The following is a 22,742-nucleotide window of genomic DNA, read 5'->3' as shown; positions in this document are numbered from 1 at the left end:
TCGTCAGCAAAGGCATAAAGTAGAGCACTAGGTAAATCAAGCTCAATTTACTTCAAGGATGAATAGAAAGGATGAATAGAAGCCACAACCAACCTCAAGTAAATCGTAATCAATTTGCTTCAAAGATGAATACCAATAGAAACTACAATCACCAGGTCAGTAGATTTGATAATCGCAGGAACTTCTTTAATGGTCAATGTTTCTCATGTCATAATTTTGGACCCAAAGCTGCTCAATGTGTTGCTTACAAAACCATCATGACTAGAGAAGCACGAAATCAAAGGAATGTAATAGGGATCAAGAAAAATTCCTATAACAACTCTTCCCTTATTGAAAATGAAATAGAATGCCCAATCTGTAACAACTTTGGCCATGAAGAATTTTCATGTAGGAGTAAATTTCGACAAATACCAGAAAAGGAGAAAAATCCATTAAATCCCAAAATATGTAGAAAGAAAGAACTGCAAATAGAAAGATGTGGTATAACCTTCTATGCATAAGGACAAGAAAACTAGTGGTACATTGACAGTGGATGCTCAAAACACATGACAAGTGACAAAGAAAAACTACACGCATATAATGCCTTAGAAAAGGAAAAGAGTGTCTCATTTGGAAACGACACTCCCGCTGTCATAAAAGGTAAAGGCTCTATTTTCTTGAAAGAAAAAGTTAAAGCTGGGAATGTTATGTATGTTGATGGCTTAAAGCAAAACCTGTTGAGTGTGAGTCAAATGTGTGATCAAGGAAATGAAGTAGTATTTCAATCAAATGGATGTGTTGTTCGTGAGCTTGTTACAGGAGAAACCGTGATTAAAGGTACAAGATCTCCAAAAAACTTATACATACTCAAGGGAGGAAAACAACAGTGCTATCTAAGAAAAAATAATGAAAACTGGCTATGGCACAAAAGATTGGGACATCTAAGCTTTTCTCAAATAAGAAAAACATGTAGATTCTAGGTTATTTGTGATCTTCCAAATATCAACATTCCTAAAAATACTATATGTAAATCATGTTAATTCGGTAAGTAAACTAGATCTCAATTCATCAAAAAGGAAGGGTCACCTAGTAAGCCTCTTGAACTTGTTCATACTGATTTATGTGGACCATCAAGGAAAAAGTCACCTCCTGGAGAAGAATACTTTATATCGTTCATTGATGATTTTTCTAGAATGTTTTGGATAGGTCTTCTAAAACATAAAGATGAAGCATTTGAAAATTTCAAAGCCTTCAAAGCTTTGGTTGAAAATGAATCAGATCACAAAATCAAATGCCTCAGATCTAACCGAGGAGGGGAATTTACCTCGGACGAATTCTTTGGCTTTTGTGAACAACATGGAATAAAAAGGAAATTCTCCACCGCAAGGACTCCTCAGCAAAATGGAGTGGTAGAAAGAATGATCATAACTATTCAACAAATGGCTCGTGCTATGCTAGATGAATCTGGAGCTCCTGCAACCTTCTAGGGTGAAGTTGCATTCGCCACCATCACTATTCTCAACCAAGTAAATGTTCGGGTAAAAAGCACTTAAACTCCACATGAACTTCACTATGGTAAGACTCCTATTGTAAAATGCTTCAAAGTTTTTGGAAGCAGATATTACATCAACAGGACTGATGAAAACCTTGGGAAGTTTGAACCCAGAGCAGATGAAGGTATTCTTCTTGGCTACTCTTCCCGAAGTAAAGAATATAAATGTTATAATAAAAGACTTGGGAAAATTATTGAAACTATTGATGTTGTAGTAGATGAAGCATGCAAAATTCCAAAACAGATAAAAACCGGATATTATGGAAATGGAGAAGATGAGGATCATTTTCCCACATCAAATCATACTAACTTTGAATAAGAAACCAATGAAGCACTAGAGGGAGAGATAACGATAGAAGAAAAGACTCTGTCCAGGTATTGTTCAGAAAAAACATCCAAAAACTCAAATTTTAGGGGAAAAATGGGTAGGTGTGCTCACAAGAAGAACTATTGCTGAAACCTCAAGCTATCTAACATTACTATCTTCCACTGAACCTCAAAATGTAAATGAAGCATGCAGAGATGAATGTTGGCTCAAGGCCATGAATGAACAACTTGAGCAATTTGAAAAGAATAATACTTGGGAATTAGTTCCTAGACCTCATGATAAGAATATCATAGGAAGTAAATGGATATTCAAAAACAAGTTGAACAGAAATGGAGAAGTTATTAGAAACAAGGCCAGACTTGTTTGCAAAGGATATGATCAACAAGAAGATATAGATTTTGAAGAAAATTTTGCACCTATTTCCAGACTTGAAGCCATAAGAATGTTTCTAGCTCTTTCTAGTTTTTAGAAATTCAAAGTATATCAAACGGATGTAAAATTTTCCTTTCTTAATGGAGACATAGAAGAAGAAGTCTATATTGAACAACCAGAAGGATTCATTCTTGGAAATGATGCAAAACTTGTATGCAAACTCAGAAAGGCTCTCTATGGTCTAAAATAGGCTCCAAGGGTCTAGTATTACCGTCTTGACAAATATCTCCACCAATAGGGTTTTTCAAAGGGGTCAGCAGATAACAATCTATATATAAAAATTGACAATGGTAAATTACTAATAATTGTTGTTTATGTTGATGATATTTGGTAACAACGAAGAATCCATGAGTCAGAATTTTGCTTCAGTAATGCAACAAGAATTTGAAATGTCCTTGCTTGGTGAGCTTACCTACTTTCTTGGTCTACAAGTTCAACAAAATAAAAATGGTATTTTTTTCTCACAAACCAAATATCTCAAACAGATCCTGAAAATGTATGACATGGAATATTCTAAACTATTATGTACCCCAATGGTAACAAGATGTAGTCTTAACTCAAATGATGACTTAGCAATAGTACATAAGCCAACTTACAGATCCGTGATTGGCAGTCTGCTTTATCTAACAGGTACCCGATCGGACATCATGCATGTTGTGGGAATAGTTGGAAGATTCTAAGCAATTCCAAAGGAACCACACCTTCAGGCAGTCAAAAGGATCTTCATATATCTTCAAGGAACATAGAACTTTGGTTTATGGTATCCTAGAGATACATATCTTACACTTCATGCATATACAGATGCAGATTGGGTAGGAAGTGTTGATGACAGAAAATGCACTAGTGGTGGTGCATTCTATATGGGTTCCAGGTTAGTGTCTTGGTTCAGCAAGAAACAAAGTTCAATTGCATTATCTACTGCTGAAGGGGAATACATGGTTGCTGCATCTTGCTGCACACAACTACCCTGGATGAGGGAAACCTTTCAAGACATTGATATCACATGTACTCCACCCATCTCCATTCTATGTGATAATAAAAGTGCCATCAATATTTCAAAGAATCTAATCATGCCCTCCAAGACCAAGCACATACCCATGAAATATAATTTTCTATGTGAACAAGGGCTTGAACAAAAGGTCAAATTGGAGTATATTCCCTCCAATGAAAAGGTTGTTGATATATTCACTAAACCATTGCCCATAGAGACATTTGAATATCTCAGACAAATTCTGGGAGTAGTTACGGCATCATCCTACTGTTAAATCCTATTTTTCAGAGAAAGGTGGGTATACATGAGTTTCACGAAGTGTAGTCACGTACACATGCTGGTTTCTGTGGGTACAGTCACATATATGTTGGTTTGAGAAAAAGCAGTGGGCCTGACTCAGGGGAAAGGGGTCTGATATGGTTTAGTGAATTATCTACTCTGCTTGATGATGGTTACAATCTGTTGATGACATGTGGAAATATGTTGGCTCTCATAAGTTGTTGATAACTTGATGTATATCTGATTGATGATGATGCCTTGTTAACTCTTATGATACATGCAATGATCAGATTTGACAGTGAACATCTAGCATAGGTTCAGGGGGAAGATATGCTTCTAATAATGCATTGATTCAGGTGATTCTTTTGATGGACATATACAGGTTGTTGGTCTGGATGCTATTGATAGATTCTTATGGATAGTGTATGATAGTTGTTGATGACTATCATGGTTTTTGTTTCAGATATTTGGTCTCTGTTATATATGTCATGTATATCATTTAATGTCAAGGTCATGAAAATACCTAATTTGTAACCCCACTATGCATGGGATGGATCATGTAATGTTTCTTGTTTTTATCATTTGCAAACAAGTGGTATATCCCCAATTGGTTAGGTGGATGAGTCAAATTTGGTATATCCCCATTTGGTTGGGAGACAAATGTATGTATGAGTTTTTGGTGATAGGAAGGTCATTGGTGATTTATATATAGAGTCATGTTATCATTTTGTAAACCTTGCTTGTGCTCAAGGGGAGCATTGACTGGATCATGGGAGCTCATTAGAGAATTCGGCATGTACTTAGGTGGAGCATGACCCTTTACCATTGATGTCAAAGGGGCGGAGTGACTTGGTGTTGTTGTTGCCATCAAGTCCAAAGGGGAAGATTTTTGGCATTATGATGCATGTGTTGCACTTGATGGCAACCCACTTGTAGCAGAACAAGTCACTTGTACATGGTAACTAGATGAATCTATAGAAGAGATATCAGATGTGACGAAATGCATGGCAGTAGTATTTATAGATGTGATGAAATGCATGGCAGCTTCAAGAAATCAGTTCAAAAGGCAACTCTCTCATATGACAGATCATAGTACAGTAGGTTAACAACACAGAGTTATAGATAAGACTTCACATAATGAAGAAAGAGAGGTATACATAGGTTCACCATTGGCCAATCCACGTATACATGCAGGTTCACTATATACAAGTCGCATATACGTATACACACACTTTAATAAAAGGAAAAGCGTGTATACCTTGGAAAACTAAGTTTTTGGTCTGAAGTATTTGGTGCATGGTATCTTGATCCATGGTATTGGTCCAAGGTATCGGGTCCGACGTATTGACCCTAGGAATTTGGTCCAAGGTATTGGTCCATGGTATTGAGAAAGGCCTACAAACTACAAAAGGAGGAGAAGGTCATTAGGCCAAGGTGTGAAAGTATCGTATATTTGATGAGGTGTAAGATCTAATATGCAAGTTACTAGGTTATGGTGTTGTGCTTGATCTGAACCAAGGATGAACCTTAGCGTTTGATGAAGGGTAAGATCTAATGATATATCAGGATCTTAATGATTGATGTGAATTATCTTTACTTGGTTTTATCATGTATCTGAATAATTGGCACATGTTATAGTTTGTAAATATGATGATCTGGATATGACTGAAGTTTGGAATAGTTGTAATGTTTAAATCATCATTTACAGATCTATACACAGGTTCACCTTAGAAAAGAAGCATATACAAGCTAGTTCTACATATCAAAGCAACGTATACATCATAATTTTGATTTGCAGATCTGTACATTGGTTCACTTTGAGGAAATTGCATATGCACGCAGGTTCAACACAAGGAAGTAGCGTATACCTTATAAAATATGTTTTATTTTATTTTGTTTGCTGTTGCAGTGTTCTGGGTTCTGGCTTCGGTTTTGGTTACTATATTCTGGTGACAACGTTTTGAATTATCATATTGATGGGTTGTCAAAGTCATTAATTGATTCAGTTGTGGTTAGTTCAAAGGGAGATTGGTTGATGTAGATATATTTCATGATTGAAAGATGTTGTTGATGGATCAAGTTTGAAAATTTATGAAACATGGTTCCTGGAAGAAAAAAGAAGGTTGTAGCCTTCTGTAGGCTGACGCCTACGTATTAGTAAACATATCAGCTAGTATAAGAGCTAGGGGGTTGTATGTCTCTTCCGGTAGAAGCTGGACAACGAGAGAAGATTGTAGCCTTCTACAGGTAGAAGCCTACGTAGTGATATAAGACTACACTAGTACAAAATTTGTAAACATAATTTTCTTATTATTAAAAGAAGACAGAGATGATAACAATAGGTGGTTTTCACCCGCATTGGGTTTCCACCTTATATCTTGGTGTTCATGTGTGTTTCTTATGTGTGCTTCTTTATTCTTCTTTTACTGCACTGTCTAATGAATTCATGATCTACTGGTTAATGTTCAATTCATGTTAATTTGGGTAAATCAAAAGATCTTTGCATATACGCAGGTTGCATGAATTACAGTTGCGTATACATGCTAGTTCACTAAGCTGAAGTAGTGCATACAAATCAGTCTTGAAAAATAAATTATTGATCTAATAATACTGATTCACCCGCCCTCTCAGTATTATTTCCAACAGTGGGTTAGTTAATGATGCTCCTTTTCATAGAAGGTTAGGAAACAACTAAAAGGAACCTCATAAGTAAGATTAAATGATCTAAAACTTAAAGTGAAGTTACCATTCTATAACATGGATTTTGTTTGATGGTGAATGAAACGAAATATAACTATGGTGCAAGCTGAAAATAAATAGTGATTATTTTTCTATAAGAACATGACTATCAAGGAAACATATTAGCAAGAAAGGAAAATGCATACAATTATATAACAATAAAATTATAATAATTTCATCAACTAAAGGAAATGGCAGGAAAGATATTAGTTTAATGGAAAACTATAAATGTCTAATACACCAAGATAAGAATGATTATATATAAGTGGGGTGCAAGGCTCGTTATGGTTTGTCCATTTCCTTCTTGATATTTCTTTGTAACTATGGTGAATGAGGAACTCCTTGTTCATCAAGGAAAGGAAGTGAGGAAGCATGAGGGAAATGAATGGTAGAGAGAAGATAGTGAGGTGCTTTATCTTCATTTTAATCCCTTAAGAATCACCTTTCAATTTCAAAATTTTCATAAATTACAACTCATGAATTTCATATATAGGAAGCCTTGAAGCTAGGTTGAAAAACTAGTTCCAATGTGAATTCGCCTGATTCGAAATAATATCCCTAATGCTTGATAGAGATCCTTCGAAAGACAAATGAATTGGCATTGATCAATTGAGAGCTCAAGTTTACCATGTACATAACCTTCGAGCAGTCTTAATACATAATACATAATATTTAAATTATTAAATAGACTTTGCATGATTTAGCAACTTGTACAAGTATATAAGTGTATGCAATTAAATTTATATGAATATCAAAACATGTTGGTTGTTCCAGTAAATGAACTCTCATTTTTATGATTTATGTTGCATAGTGAGATGTCTCAACGAACAATGAGGAAGTGTTACTATTTTTCCTAAAATATTTATCCATTAATGTTTCTTTCAATACCATTAAAAACACATTTGGGTTGATTCCCTTCTACAATGTGTAATGATTCAAGAATTAAGTATCTCCTTGCACCCCAATGGAAGTAGAAGGAATCTTATTTTTGGTCTCATTTTGAAAAATATAGGTGGGATTATTCATTGTGTCCTAAAATTTCCATCATCAAGATATTTGGTTAATTGTTTCCCACTTGTCCCAAACTTTACCGTCACATATACCATTTAGCTTGCCCTTCCAAGATTTGTATATTCTCTCTTATTATGTCTTAATAATATTTATTATGGTATTTTTTATATTTGAGATATGGAGATGCTATGGAGAACATAAAATGAGAACAAGAAGGATGATTACAGTTGCATGAATAACTAAAACTCGAGGACATCAGTGAAATGAGAAACTTTAATGATTCGGCATAGATATTTCAATTTTCCTGGAACAAACTTTCCCATTGTCCTCTGTTGATTTAGATGTACTTTTATATTTTAACATCTTCATGAACTAAGACTTTGATTTTCTTATGAAAGGATGTGGTGGGATTTGTTTATGTTTCGTGATGGAAATGTAGTGTGTTCTTGGTTAATTTGGATGGTTTAGTGCTTCATTCTTCCCCACTTAAGGACTCATAATACTAGTTGGGTTGTGAATTATCCATTATTTTCGCCACTTAAAGCACTTATTCTTGGTCATTTTTCTGTGTGTTATCATCCATTCACTATCTTTCTTACCTATTTTTCCAACAAATGTATAATATTGATAATAATAATCCTAATTAGTAAAGTATTCTCATATTCCTTTATTTTTAACATATTAAAAAGGATATTCTTAATTTTACTAATGATTTCTATTCCCAGTTAGTTCCTATAACTTATATGCAGGTTGAGTAACTAACCTCCAAGGTTGGCATATCTACACAGCTCTATGGAAAATTTATGTACATGGTTTTTTCTCCTAGAATGGATGAAAACATTCCATGTTGTTTACTTCAACTCCAAGCTGATTCTAGAAGCCTCAAATAGATCATTAATAATTAGGATAGCTTGTGCTAGACATATTTGATTCATCAAATTTGGGTGCAATTTTTGGGCAAATCGAGAAGAATTTGGAAAAACCAAAACATGGTTTTTGTTTAGGACATCCACGACTATGTTATTGATGGCAATTAATTCCAAAGAGTCTATATTTTCAGAGTTATCCTCAATTATTTCAAGGACATGTTTTTAGTTTCACCATTGACCACCTATGCCCGAAGTTCAAAAATGTAGAAATTAATGTGTAGATTGTAAACTGGTCATGAAATTTTCTAAATCACAAGACTTGAAGCTACTCTACTGATATGTGGAAGTAAATTCAGGATCGAGAACAAAAATCATTAATATGCTTCAATATTCAACACAAACGCATAGATATTTGTCAAGGGGAAAGTAACTGATCAAAACCCCTTAATATTTATATTGTGTTAATTAAAGAATCTTGATGAATACAATATGCATTGCTCAAGTGTGAGTTGAACCTACACCTATCACTTCTATCTTCTACCTGAGTGAATGACCCTGGCCAATACTTAGCCAAAATTTCTATCCTCCAAAATCCTATTTCCTTACATTGTTCCCTTAGGAAATTTCCCCTGTTATTTAGGAATTTCTCACCAAGGAACTGTGCAATTACCATAGGTCGATTCTTTGACTACATGCACAATCTATACAACTTGAACTATTTTAAAACTCATAGTACACTACCCTTGAACTCCAATCTCAACTAGGTAACTCAAAATTATTTGCATGCAACAATTATTTTGGGGTGATTAACCAGTTAACTTGATGATCACTCAGTGTGGAAAAAGTTACAAACCCACAACTTGAACTCCACTAGTTCTTCTTATAGTGAGAACTAGGGAAACTCACAATAACTCAAATTAATTGAAATAAATTGATACAAATTAGCAATCAATCATGTATGATTGAACTCAAGTGTCTCCAACTCAAATTTACTAAGTTAACTGAGTGAAAAGAACCATGTCACCTCAATTAACTACCTCTAAGCATTCTGCTGAAATTGAAATTCGAATGTTAATCTAGTTTGACTAAGGAAAATTCAAAACTATATTTCTTGTTGCATTTTCAATGAACCATCTCAGAAAGAAATGGATTATCAGATACCCTAATCATGCTTCTATGGAAATTGAATTTTCCTCTTGACAAAGCCCTTTCCAAGATATCTGCATCTTGTTCCTCTGTCGAAATGTACTACAACAGCATGATTCACCTATTAAAAAAAAATCATAGATGGTGATACCACATGTCAATATGCTTGGATTGATCATGAAATACTAGATTCTTAGAGAGTTAGATACAACTCTTATTGTGTCCTTAAATCACTATAGGATCCATATTCTAACCGAATAACCCAACAATAATCTTTCTCATATAGATAGCCTCACATGTTGCTTCACCTAGAGCCATGTACCTTCCTTCTGTTGAACTGAGTGCCATGGATCTCTGCTTCCTGTTGTATCGAGAAACCATTGTTGACCCAACAATGGAAATTCCTCTTGATGTGCTCTTCCTGTCTAATGGACAACTCACCCAATATGAATCTGTGAAGCCTTTTATTTTCACTCCCTCTTCCATTTGTACCAAAGATCAAACTAAGTAGTGTGTCTAAGGTATCTCAACACATGCTTTGTTGCCTTCCAATACAATTTAGTTGGCTTAACCATGGCTTGACTAAGTTGGTTAACTGCATAACACATGTTTGGTCATGTGTTCACCATGTACATGAGTGAACCCACAATCTCTCTGTAAATGGAAGCCTTCACTTCTTCACTTGAAGTGGCATCCTCTTTCCTCCTGTTACTTACTAGAGGAGTTTCAATGGGTTTACTACTATCCATGCAGAACCTTTTCAGTAGCTCATTGGCATACTTTCCTTGAGAGACGAACAGTTCCCCATCTACTTTCCATACTTCCGAACCAAGGAAATAATGCATGAGTCCCATGTCCTTCATCTCGAACTCTCTTGCAGGGTCCTCCTTGCAAGATCTAATCAAATTCTCATCATCATTAACGAACAAGTCATCGACATATAAAATAATAATCAATCATTTACCTTCTACCACAATCTAATAAAGGATTGCATCAACTTCACTTTTTTGAAGCCAAAACTAGTGATATAACTATCAATCCTAATATATCGAACACAGGGTGCTTGCTTGAGTCCATACAACATTTGCTTGAGTTTCCACACATGCGACTCTCTGTCAAAGGTCTCAAACCCCTTTGGCTGCTCAGTATACACCTACTCCTCAATAAACCCATTGAGCAATGTTTTATACACATCCATCTAGTGCAGTTTCCACCCCATCTGTGATGAAAGTGCTAGAATTGACCTGATGGATGAGTTCCTTTCTCATCATAGTTAATTCCATCCACCTGAGAGAAACCCTTGGCCACAAGTATGGCCTTTTGTTTCTCTATGCTTCCATATACTACATGCTTTACCTTGTAAAGCTATCTAGAACCAACCACTCATTTGTTTTTTTATCTTTCCACCACTTCCCAAACATTATTTTTGGCAATGGAGTCATATTCCTCCGACATAGCATCAACCTATACTAGTTTCCCTACAGATTCATCGAATGAGGATGGCTCTGTCTCTACCATCTCACTCATCAAAGCCATGTAGCCATAGTACCAATTTGGTGACCCCCTCTGCCTATGTTGTGATGTGGGTTCTCCCACATTATCTCTATAATTCTCCAATAATTTGGAAACATCCTTGGTTCACTCCCTTCATTCTCTCGATATTTTTGCTTGAGTGGATGTCTCCACTCTCTACTCCTCTACTTGTGGTTTCTACCCAACTTCTTAAGGTTCTTCCTTTGGAGCTAAAAGCTCGTAATTAGGATGTAACTGAGGATACCTCTCAAGGGAAAACCTCATTTCCTTCTCACCAAACTTCACATCGTGGATGACCACTATCATCCTAAGGGATGGAAAGTACACTCGATAGTTGTGAGTTGTATCCGTGTACCCCACAAATGTGCCCAACTCTACTGTAGGCTCTATATTTTTCTTTTCTTCCTTGGAAGCATGACAGTAGATCGATGATCCAAAGATCCTGAAGTATGACAGAACTAGTTTTTTCCTCGTAAAGGCTTCCTTCGGTGTACTCATGCCAAAAATCCTCTGAGGACTCTTTTTTTGGAAATAGACCACAGTGTTGCATGCTTCAGCCCACAAGTGTAGAGGTATGATTTGGTCATGCGACATCACTTGTACTACTCCCAAAAGACTTTTGTTCTTCCTCACAACCACCCAATTTTGTTTTTGGTTATGAGGTGTTGTCAACTCCCGTCAAATTCCTTCCTTTACACAAAAAATTTTAAACTCATTTGACATAATATCATTGCCATTATCGATATTGAAAGCCTTCACTTTCCTACCAGTCTCTTTCTCAAAAAGTTCTTTAACCTTAACAAGTTTGGAGAATCTTGGTCTTTCTTCTGCATGAAGTAGATACAACACTTCCATGAGAAATCCTTTATAAAAATAACATAGTACATGTTCTTGGCAGTGGAGGATGTCGAGAAATGTACACATACATTAGAATGGATCCTTTCAAGGATTCCATGCACCCTGTTGTCCCTGTCAGACCAGGAGGTAACTCCTCAAATCAAAATGCATGTTACTCATTCAGGTTGTTAATGATTTATATACAAGAGGGATTGATTGTTTGGTTCATCTCCCAATGACTCTTTGTCTTCTCTACTATTTATTTACATTAATTACAGCTGTAAACCCAATACCTCTGGTTAGGTGTCAACATTCCCCCCTTAATCTAAAGGGATGTTGGTGAGTCCGAGCATCATTCTGAATCTTTCAAGATTTTCTCTTCCAAGTTCTTTGGTGAAGATGTCTACAATTTTCTCATTAGTGGAACAATGGCAAAGATGGATTGTTTTGGCCTTAACATGATGTTGAATCAGATGATATTTAGTATTGATGTGCTTTGTTCAATCATGGAATTTTGGGTTCTTGGCCAACTTTATTGCAGAGGTATTGTCAATCATGAGTGGAGTCGATTGTACTTGTTTTACTTGCAAATATTCAAGAATTTTCCTGAACCACACAATTTCTTTTGCTGCCTCAACTACTGCCACATATTCTTCCTCTGTTGTGGAATCTGTTGGAACTGATTGTTTGTGTGATCTCCAGGATACAGCTCCTGATCCAAGACTCATAGCAGAACTTGAAGTAGATACCCCAGTTTCTTTGTCTCCATCAAAGTCTGAATCAGAGTATCCAATCAGGTTGAAGTCGCCCACCTATGTATACTTGATTCCTAAGTATTGAGTTCCCTTCAAGTACTTTAGAACTCTTTTTGGAGAATACCAATTTCCCTCACAAGGCTTTTGCATAAATCTGGAGAGGATTCCAATAGCAAATGAAATGTCTGGTCTGGTAGTAGTTGGGTAGTTGAGACTTCCTACAAGTTTTCTATACTTTTTTGCATCCTCAAATTTTTTTCTTTCAATGGATGTGAGCTTTTAGTTTTGTTCCACTGGAGTAGTCGGAGGATTGCATTCAGTCATGCCAAACCTGTTCAACAGATCTTCAATGTACTTTTTTTGATAAAGGAATATGGGCTTCGGATGTTGAGTTACTTCAATACCAAGATAGTAATGAACATTGCCCAAATTAGTCATTTGAAAACCTTTCTTCAATTCCTTGTTTATAGATGCAATGTAGCTTTCATTGTTCCCTGTCATCAAAAGATCATATACATATACCACAAGATATACAACTATTTGGCCAACTTTCTTGACAAACAAAATTCCATCATCAAGATCATAATGTTTGAAAGTGAGTTTCAGAAGATGCTTAGTCAGTTTTTCATACCAGGCTCGTGGTGCTTATTTGAGGCCATACAAGGATTTCACAAGTTTTCATACTTTATATTCATGTCCTTTCACAGCAAATCCTTCAGGCTAGGACATATAAACATTTTCTCTTAGATCTTCATTCAAGAAAGTAGTTTTTACATCCATTTGATGGACTTTCCAACCATTCTAAGCTACTAGGGCAAAGAGTGTTTAGATGGTAGCCCGTTTTGTTGTGGGGGTAAAAGTTTCGTCATAATTGACCCCTTCCTTCTGTACAAAACCTTTTTCCACAAGCCTGGATTTGTGCTTGTCAAGTGAGTTGTCAGCTTTATACTTGTTCTTGTAGACCCACTTGCAGCCAATTGGTTTGGTTCCTAATGGAGAATCAACCAGCTTCCAAGTGCCATTCTTTATCAGGGCATCATACTCCTTTTGCATTGCTTATCTCCATTCATCATGAGAGACAACTTCTTTAAAGGAAGTTGGTTCAAAATATGTAGACAAATTGAATTCACAATCATAAGGAACATCCATATCAACAAGTGAATCAGAGTCATTTACATTACCTTCATTTTTCTGGTTTGAATTTCTAGTTCTTGGCTTTCCAACCTCATCAGGATGAACACTTTCAAGTGTATTTGTCAGCCACTTTGGGGGACCTTTCTCAAATGATCCAGGCTGCTCTGTTGATTGAGTTGGGACTGAATGAAGATTGAGTGTCCCAATTTTTTCAATCACATCACTCAAAGTATCATCCGTTGTTGGAGTTTCATGTGCTTCAGAAGAAGATTCCACAAATTGATATAGTATAGGAATCTTGCCTTCAAGATGTGGAATCTGATTATCAAATTCTTGAAATTATTTTTCATTTGTGAGTCTATCCAAGCAATCAAGTTGCCTTTCAACAACATTGTCAGTTTTGGATGATTCAAGAAAAACTACATCTCTAGATACAACAAACTTCTTGTTGACTTCATCATAGAGACAGTATGCTTTGGAGGTGTTTGAATACCCCAGGAAGATACACTTATGACTTCTTGCACCAAGTTTGTTTCCATGTACCTTTGGTATTAAGGCATAACAAGTGGAACCAAAGACCCTGAGATGCTTTACCGAAGGAATGTGCCCATACCACATTTCATTGGGAGTCTTGTTTCTGATAGCATTAGATGGACATCTATTCTTTATATATACATCACATAGGACTGCATCATCCCAAAACATAATTTTTACATTTTTGAAGAACATCATGGAGCGTACCATATTTAAGATTGTCCTATTCATTCTTTCAACTACATCGTTTTGTTGGGGATTATAAGGCACAGTTGTTTGATGTTTGATCCCATGTTGGTGAAGATAGTTTTGAAATTCATTTGAAGTGTATTATTTTCCATTATCAGTGCGAATAGAGCCAATATGAGATTGTTCATCAATTTCAATCCATGTATGAAAGTTCTTGAATGTTTGAAAAGCATCAGATTTGTTCTTCAATAAATAAACCCAACACATTCTGGTGTAGTCATCAATAAATGTCATCATATATTTATTTCCATTTGTAGAAGAGAAAGGCATTGGACCACATAAATCTAAATGAATGAGTTCAAGTTTTCTATGTGCTATGGAGTGTGAATCATTAAAGGAATGTTTGCTATGCTTTCGTAGAATGCAAGCATCACATTGCTTAATCTTCCTAGGAATTGTAGGCAAACCAATAACACCATTTTTCTTCAACAAGCGGAGGCTGTCATAGTTCAAATGTCCAAATATAGGATGCCATAATAAAATTGATGGAAGTGTACCTTCTTCATAATGACAATTATATGAGAAATGTTGTACACAAGCAGAGGTACCATTCAACTTGAGAAGCCTTTCTTCTTCTATCCTCATCATGACAAGTGAGTGGTCAGATGATTTTCTCACCTCAAGCTTGCCATCAAACATATGAATGGAGTGACCTTGTTGGTGGATGTGGACCAAGGATAGAAAGTTTATCCTTAGTTGTGGGAGATATAGAACATGATGCAAAAGAAAGTCTGGAAGACCAGGAAATTTAAGCTTGATTGTGCCAACCCCTGATGGCTTGAGTTTTGATTGGTCTGCAAAGTATACTGCTCCATCGAAATTTTTAGTAAATTCTTCAAAAAAATCTTTTCTATGAGTCATGTGGCAAGTTGCTCCTAAATCAAGAAACCAATCATTTTTCGAAGAAGCAAGTGAAGCATTAAATAAGTCTTCATTTACTCCAATATTGCATTGTGCCACAACATAATGAGTGGATTTAGGTGCTTTACCTTTGTCTTTGTCATTATTTTTACCTTTGGGCTGGTTTCTTTGCTGCTCAATTTTTTCCGAAGGAAACTTGCATGTGGAGGCATCATGTGATCCATTCCTTTTGCAGTGTATGTAGTGCAAATCTGACTTTTCTCCCTAAGAGTGTCTTCCCCCCTGCCTTTGAAATATCTTCTTCTTCCTCTTCGACCACCTCTTCCTCTAGAAGAATCTTGGGCAAGATTCTTTTCTTTATGAGCAAGGCACACAACCTCTTTAGAAGATTCAGGGGCTGTCTTCTTTCCAAAAGCTTTCTCTCTTTCAGCAAATTTTTTTACAAGAGAGTCAAAGGTAATATCTTTGAGATGTCCATTTTCTTGCAATGGATCAAGATAATTGGATTAAGTAGGATAAAGTGCCTTGAGAAAAGTGATCAGAGGAATATCCAATTCGACCTTAGTGACTTTGATATCATGCATTATAGATTTTACTTCAGATGCAAGAGCAAGAGGATCATTATTTTGTAATTCAAGGGTGAAGAGTTTAATCATGAGTTGAACAACTTCAACTGTAGAGTGTAAGTCATAGAGTTCCTTCAACTTTTGTAAGGCTTCGAATGCATTTGAAAATGGCAAAATGTGTTGACTCACCTCTTCACTTACAGATGTGGCAATCAATGCATAGGCTTTGTTGTTCTTATTTTCCCAAATGGCGAGCTCCTTGTCTGAGGTAGGCTAGACTGGCACTTCATCTCCTTCTCCAATACACATTCCTTTTCATAGCTCACTAAAAATGAGAGTGTGTTCGATTTTCCATTACCATTCAGGATAATTCTCCTTGCCAGTGAGAACTATTGCCACAATGGATATGATTGAATGCATATCGTTATACCAACAATGTTATACCAACAACGTTCAACCTGGTATCACCTTCTTTCACATATATACTAGAGTTTGATGTTTAAGAGATGAACGGTGTTAAGAAATTAATGGCGAAGATAGGCGGTTGAGGTGAGTGGAGGAGATGAGCGGAGGAGATGAAGGGAGGAGGGTCGACGATAAGTGAGCAATGGTTATCGCAAGCAAAACAAGTCAGGGCGATAACCACCGCTAAAGGTGAATTTTGGGTTACAAGCAAGATTTCGGGCGGATAAAAAATGGTAAGTGGTATTGAGAGAGGAGCGCCAAATTCCACTAAGTGATGGACATGTAGCAAATATAGGTGAGAGAAAAACTGCTCATTGCGCGTGGGTAACTCTCGTGCATCTAATGCACTCGAAATCACTATAAATCGTTGGATTTGGAGGTTATGATCAACAGTGGAGATTAAAAGCCACCTTTCAGGTGGGTAACTTCCGTGCAAGTGGTCCCCTATGAAATCAATGTCAGCTATCAGATCTGGAGGTTAAGATCAATGGTGGAGAATGAGCTAATTAAAATGAAACCTCTAGAACTGTGTCCAAGTGGTTTTAGTGAAGGGTATGATCACATAGCAGACATGCAGTGGTATTTATTGGGGCAACAGATTTGCGATATGTGATTAAAAAGAGAACCCAACAATATTTATATATATGGGTTTATAATACTTGAGATCAGGCTCAAGGGAATATGGAAAAGGATATATGTGAATATGAAAATGTATGTATGGTTTTTCAATGCGAAATGGTATATATACCATACTCAAAGCAAGAGGAAATCTGAGTCATTACAACTCCTTAAACAAATGTATTAAACGATAAATGAATGAAAGCTCTCCTTCGGCTTCAATGCACCATTCGACGAAACAACAATGAATAAGATTTCACAGGGTTTTGATAGAGATGTGAGCTTGCAAAAGATAAAGAAAAAGGCAAAATATAATAGGAGTTACAAATTAAAAAGGAAGCCAAAAAATGGTGCCTGCTCTGATACCATGTCAGACTAGGAGGTAACCCCTCAAATCAAAACTCATATTATTCATTTAGGTTGTTCATTATTATATACAAGCAGGAGTGACTGTTCGGTTCATCTCCTGATGATTATCTATCTTCTCTATTATTTATTTACATTAATTACAGTTGTACGCCCAATCCCTCTGATTCGGTGTCAATAGTCCCAATCATTGAAGGTGGATTTTTTGTACCTACCCAATGTACACCCTTTTCATGTATTTCGCTACCCTAGTGCTCCTATGGGTAGGGCTGTAAAAATCTACCGCATGATCTTCAAAGTGCCATGATGCAAATGGTAAAGTCTTCTATGCCATAATTCATCGACATCTTGGATCTGCACCTTTTATGCTTTGGTGCTCAATGATGCAAAGTCTTCCGCATCTAATTTTTAGAGATTCTTCATTTGAACCCCAAGTTGCTTCACTTGCCCCATGGCAATGTGTCTTAAGGAATCCTTCCTTTTGCTGAATATCACATCATAGCCATGGTATTCCAACACCACGATGGAAACTAGATTCTTCTTTAGACCCAATACATACATCATAAGAGCGGAGTGAGACTCCCTCTAAAAATTAACTGTACCAATGTTGGTCACGCTATACCTTCCATCATCTCCCATATCGATGTGCATCTAGAGATCCTTCTTCTCCAAGTAACTGAACATTTCGTTATTGCCTATCATGTGGAATTAGGCACCATTGTCAAGATACCACACACTACCCATAACTATGATTTCCATGCATGTAATGAGGGTAAAAATAATTTTGAACTATGAATGCAAGGCTTCACCCTTTGCTCCTCCTATAGTCTTCTTGCTTTCCTTATTATGTGGAAATTTTGTGGCAGAGTGCCCCAGTTCATGACTGTTAAAGAACTTGATTTTGGACAAGTATTTCTTCTTGCCCCCTTGCCTAGGTTATGCTTTCGATTGGGCTTTCTCCCCTTTCCCTTTCATTGCCTTTCCATCCAAGACACAATTCTCTTCATCCTCGCCCTTGGATGAATTCATGTCTCTGTTGCTCTGCCTTATTTCTTCATGCACTAGATCGAACATAACCTCTCCCATCTTCGTAGTTTGTCTCTACCATTTACTAAATCTTGATAAGTATGCCAGTTATTCAGAAGGCCCAAGAGGGCTACAACTATTATGTCTTCTTGAGGGACAATAACACTAACCTTGCTGAGTTCATGATAATGTTATGTAAAATTTCTCAGGTAGTACAAAATTGTTTCATCCTATTTCATTTTAATACTTCGAAGCTTGTTCTTTAGTGCTAGCTTCCTGTTGTCACTATTGCTCTCAAGCAACTCTATTAGTGTTTTCAACATCATAAAAAGAGTCTCTTTCGCGTTGATATTTGAGAAACATGATCTCAAACTTGCTCCAATATGATCCTCCTTGCTTTAACCACATCCTTCTTCCACTAAGCAAGATCATGGGAATCTGATGTTGGGGGTTTTGCTACATATGTCTTCATGAATTCTAGCAGCCCATTATCATCCAATACTGCCTCGATGTGGATCTTCCATGCTAGAAAATTTTTGGTTCATTCAAAAGCATACTCAACCCTGAGTCCATTGAAATCCATCTTCTTAGTCCTAGAGAAAACATTTAACACTGATCTTCAAATTCAAACCTCCTGCATTGAGAAATTTGAATTCTCTTCTCTACTGTGAATCTAGATTTGATACCATGTAGAAATTAATGTGTAGATTCTAAACTTCTCATGAAATTTTCTAAATCACAAGACTAGAATCCACTCTACTAATTTATGGGAGTAAATTCATGATCAAGAACACAAATCATTAACATGCATCAAGATTCAACACATATACACAGATTTATCTGGGGGAAAGCAACTACTCAAAACCCCTTACTATCTGTATTGAATTAATCAAAGAATTTGGATGAATATGATATGCTCTACTCAAGCTTGAGCTCAACTTGCACCTGTATCTTCTATCCCGTACCTGACTGACTCACCTTGGCCAACACTTAGCAAAAATTTCAAGCCTCTAAGCTCCTACTACCTTGTGTTATTCCCTTCAGAAATTTCCCCTTTTATTTAGGAATTTCTCACCAAGGAATTGTGGAATTACCATAGTTCAATTCTTTAACTGCATGCACCACTTGTACAACTTGAACTAGGTTAGAACTGATAGTACACTGCCCTTGAACTCTAATATCAACTGGGTGAGTCAAATTGTCTACATGTAATAATTTTTTTTGGGCTAATTGATTAGTTGACTAGATGATCACATAGTGTCAAAAAAGTTACACACCCACAACATGACCTCTACTAGTTCTTTTGACAATGAGAACTAGGTAAATTGACAATAACTCAAATTAATTGAAATAGATTGCTACAAACTAGCAATCAATCATGTAGTACTGAAATCAAGTGTCTTGAACTCAAATTTGCTTAGTTAACTGACTGAAAATATCCATGTCACCTCAATTAAATACCTCAAAGTTTTCTGTTGAAATTGAAATTCGAATTTTAATATAGTTTGATGAAGGAAAAGTCAAAACTAGATTTTCTTATTGCATTTTCAATAAGAAATCAGTTACAGAAACGCACTAAAGTAAGTTATTAATAGAATATCTCATGCCAAATAAACCCCATATGTTTGGATCTTCATCTAAGATCTTATCAAGGCGAAATTTGGGTAGATTAGTCATGATTTGGCATACCAGTTTTGGGGCCATTAGTTCCAACTCGCCCCTGCTTTGTTTTCTACAAAATCATGAGGAAGAACCAAGATTGGGGGTTTCTTAAGGAGATTTTTTTCATTGTACCATGGCTACAAGATGACCCCATGTGGTGACAACTAGGATTAAGCCATTTTATTATATAAACTATGGGTTTTTTCTTAATAAAATCACTATTGATGCTCCATTATTTTATCTTCTTGTGTTGACCTTGTAGTGATTTAGTTTTCTTTAAGGAGGAAATATAGTTGGTTGGCTTGGGCCCACCAACTCAGCATGTTCCCCCTTGTTTTCTTGAGAAATTTCATGTTATATTATTGTGTGTGTCTCTTGAATATTTTGGCTCATGCTCTATCTCAATGAGAGGACAACTTGTGTGGTTTATTGGTAAACACCTCAGTTACATACATATAGATTAATTTTTTTTATTGTATATAAGAATTAATATGATTTTTTTTATGCTCTCAATGTTGGTTCGAAATATACCTAAATTTTTTTCTTCAGATCTCACTTTGGAGATTTATATGGGAATTTATCCTTGATTGAAATATATTTTTTAGTGGCTTAAAATAACATGCAATCATTGTGAATGGTTATAGATCATAGATATATGCTAAGATAGTTTATTATTGACTGATGCATGTTCAACCCATCTTATGCATGCGAGGACTACATATGCAACTATATAATGTTTCCATTTAGTTATGCCTTATGTATTTTAACATAGAGGACTTCGCTCTATTAAAGCACCTTGTGTAGTGTCTATCATTATATATATAGACACACACACACATACATTAGTTGTAGGCTTACCCTCAATTAAAGCAGCTTCTGTAACATTGATAAGTGTCAGGATTGGAAAAGTCTTAGATATTGTTTTGAAACAAGATTAATGTTATCTTCCATCCTTCTAAAAAGTAATCTATGTGCATTGTTTTAAAAATGAAAATATATCGATCCAACTTATGTTTTATGGTTTGAAGTATGTTTTTCTTTTAATTTTTGCACCTTTATCGTTTTTTTTTATCTTGTAATTGAATCACTGATCAGGGTCTATATAGAGGTATGACCTTGGGGAAACTTAAGACTAGTCAACATTGCCTTTAGAAGTGATTGAAAAGAGAATTGCATAGATTTAAATAGCAGTTTTTTGGTCAAGCCTATGTTTTTTATTGTTGTGTGTTTGTAGAACCACAATGAGGTCTTCAGTACCTTTGTCCATTGGCAATTGAGTCAGACATTATTTCAACCATCATAAGAGGAACCAACATTAACAACTTATTTGTTATAACTCTTGGTGTTGTCATGTGTGAAGCTTTCTTAAGCAAGATAGATTTATTACTAAATTTGCGGATCTTTGTGGTTCCCATCTCTGAACAAAATGTGTAGTGTCGCTAAGTATTCAACCCTAGATTGACAAAGTAAATGTTGAGTAATCCTTCTATCAAATACTACAACCAACAATACCTTTCTATTCATATAATAATAATATGCCATTATATATCATATTTCAACATTATGTTTTTACATTACATACAAAGAAATAAAGAAGTTGTACTTTATCTCATATAAAAATTTATTTCTATCTATAACACTATGCATTCTCTAGTCTAATATTCTCTATTCTTCATCATATCAAAATTATAAATCATATAAAAAAATTCACTACATCTACATTATATGGTCATTTGGGTATTCTCACATTTCTCAACACCTACTATAATACATATGAATTTATGAGCTATACACAATATGATCCAATACCTTATATGTGTTAAAGCTCAAGCATTAAAGCTACTATTCATATCCTTTACATTTTGGATTGATGCTTTCATCGTTATTGCCAGGATTGGAAACTGCATCTAAATACAAGCTCTTCACATCCAATCATCTTAAGTGAACTCTTCAACATAATCTTTTAGGACATGTTATTTTGATTTATAGAGGGAACACAATCATCATATAAATTCATACTTGTACTTTGTATATGTGTGTTTGAGGTGGGTGGGGCTGAGTAGTGGTATTTGTATTATTTTTTCCCTCTTTACATCTTTCCTTCATTCTAACTTTTCTTCTCGTTTCTTGATCAGTCAAGTGAAAAGAGGGTATTTAACCTTAATTCTAATTTTGTGGTGCGACTATTTGATTTAAAGCATCTTCATTATTAATAGGTAAAAATTTATTTTTAAATTAGTTAGGATAATAGATCATAAATGAAACAAGGGAACAATCTCGTTCTTATAGATTCAACATTATGAGTTTCTTTATATGAGTTTCACTTTAACCCATGCTCATTTTTGTTATGTCCTAGCCCTTATCAACAAGATACAACTAATCCTCGAACAATGATATGAACATTAATATCATTAATCCCTGATAAAATTAATAACTCTTTTACTATTTTTCTAAATACATTTTCTATAATCCTTGAGAAAGAATGTAATAAATGAATTTATCTAATCTAGTAATTTTAAAAAGAATTGACACACTTCTTTAGAAATATTTATTAATGATCTTATTCGTCCCTGCCTCTAGCAATGTAGGGACTCTAGCGATCAATACAATGTTGACCATCGATTAATTGATTGTTTGACCGAAAATTTTCATCTTATTTCGGTCTTTAACCAAAGTTTAAGATTGGCTATTTCCGTTCACTAAATTTTAACCAAAGTTTTAGAATTTCCCTCTTATTACAAACTTCACTTGCCCCGATGCTATTTTGGGGTGGACAAGTTATTTTATCTGAAGTTTCATAAGTGAGTTTC

This window comes from Pinus tabuliformis, chromosome 1_2 (assembly GCF_031772625.1).
Source record: "Pinus tabuliformis cultivar Carrire ecotype Pingquan chromosome 1_2, CPIR1, whole genome shotgun sequence".
Lineage (NCBI taxonomy): Eukaryota > Viridiplantae > Streptophyta > Pinopsida > Pinales > Pinaceae > Pinus > Pinus tabuliformis.
Note: the sequence above shows the minus strand (reverse complement) of the source record.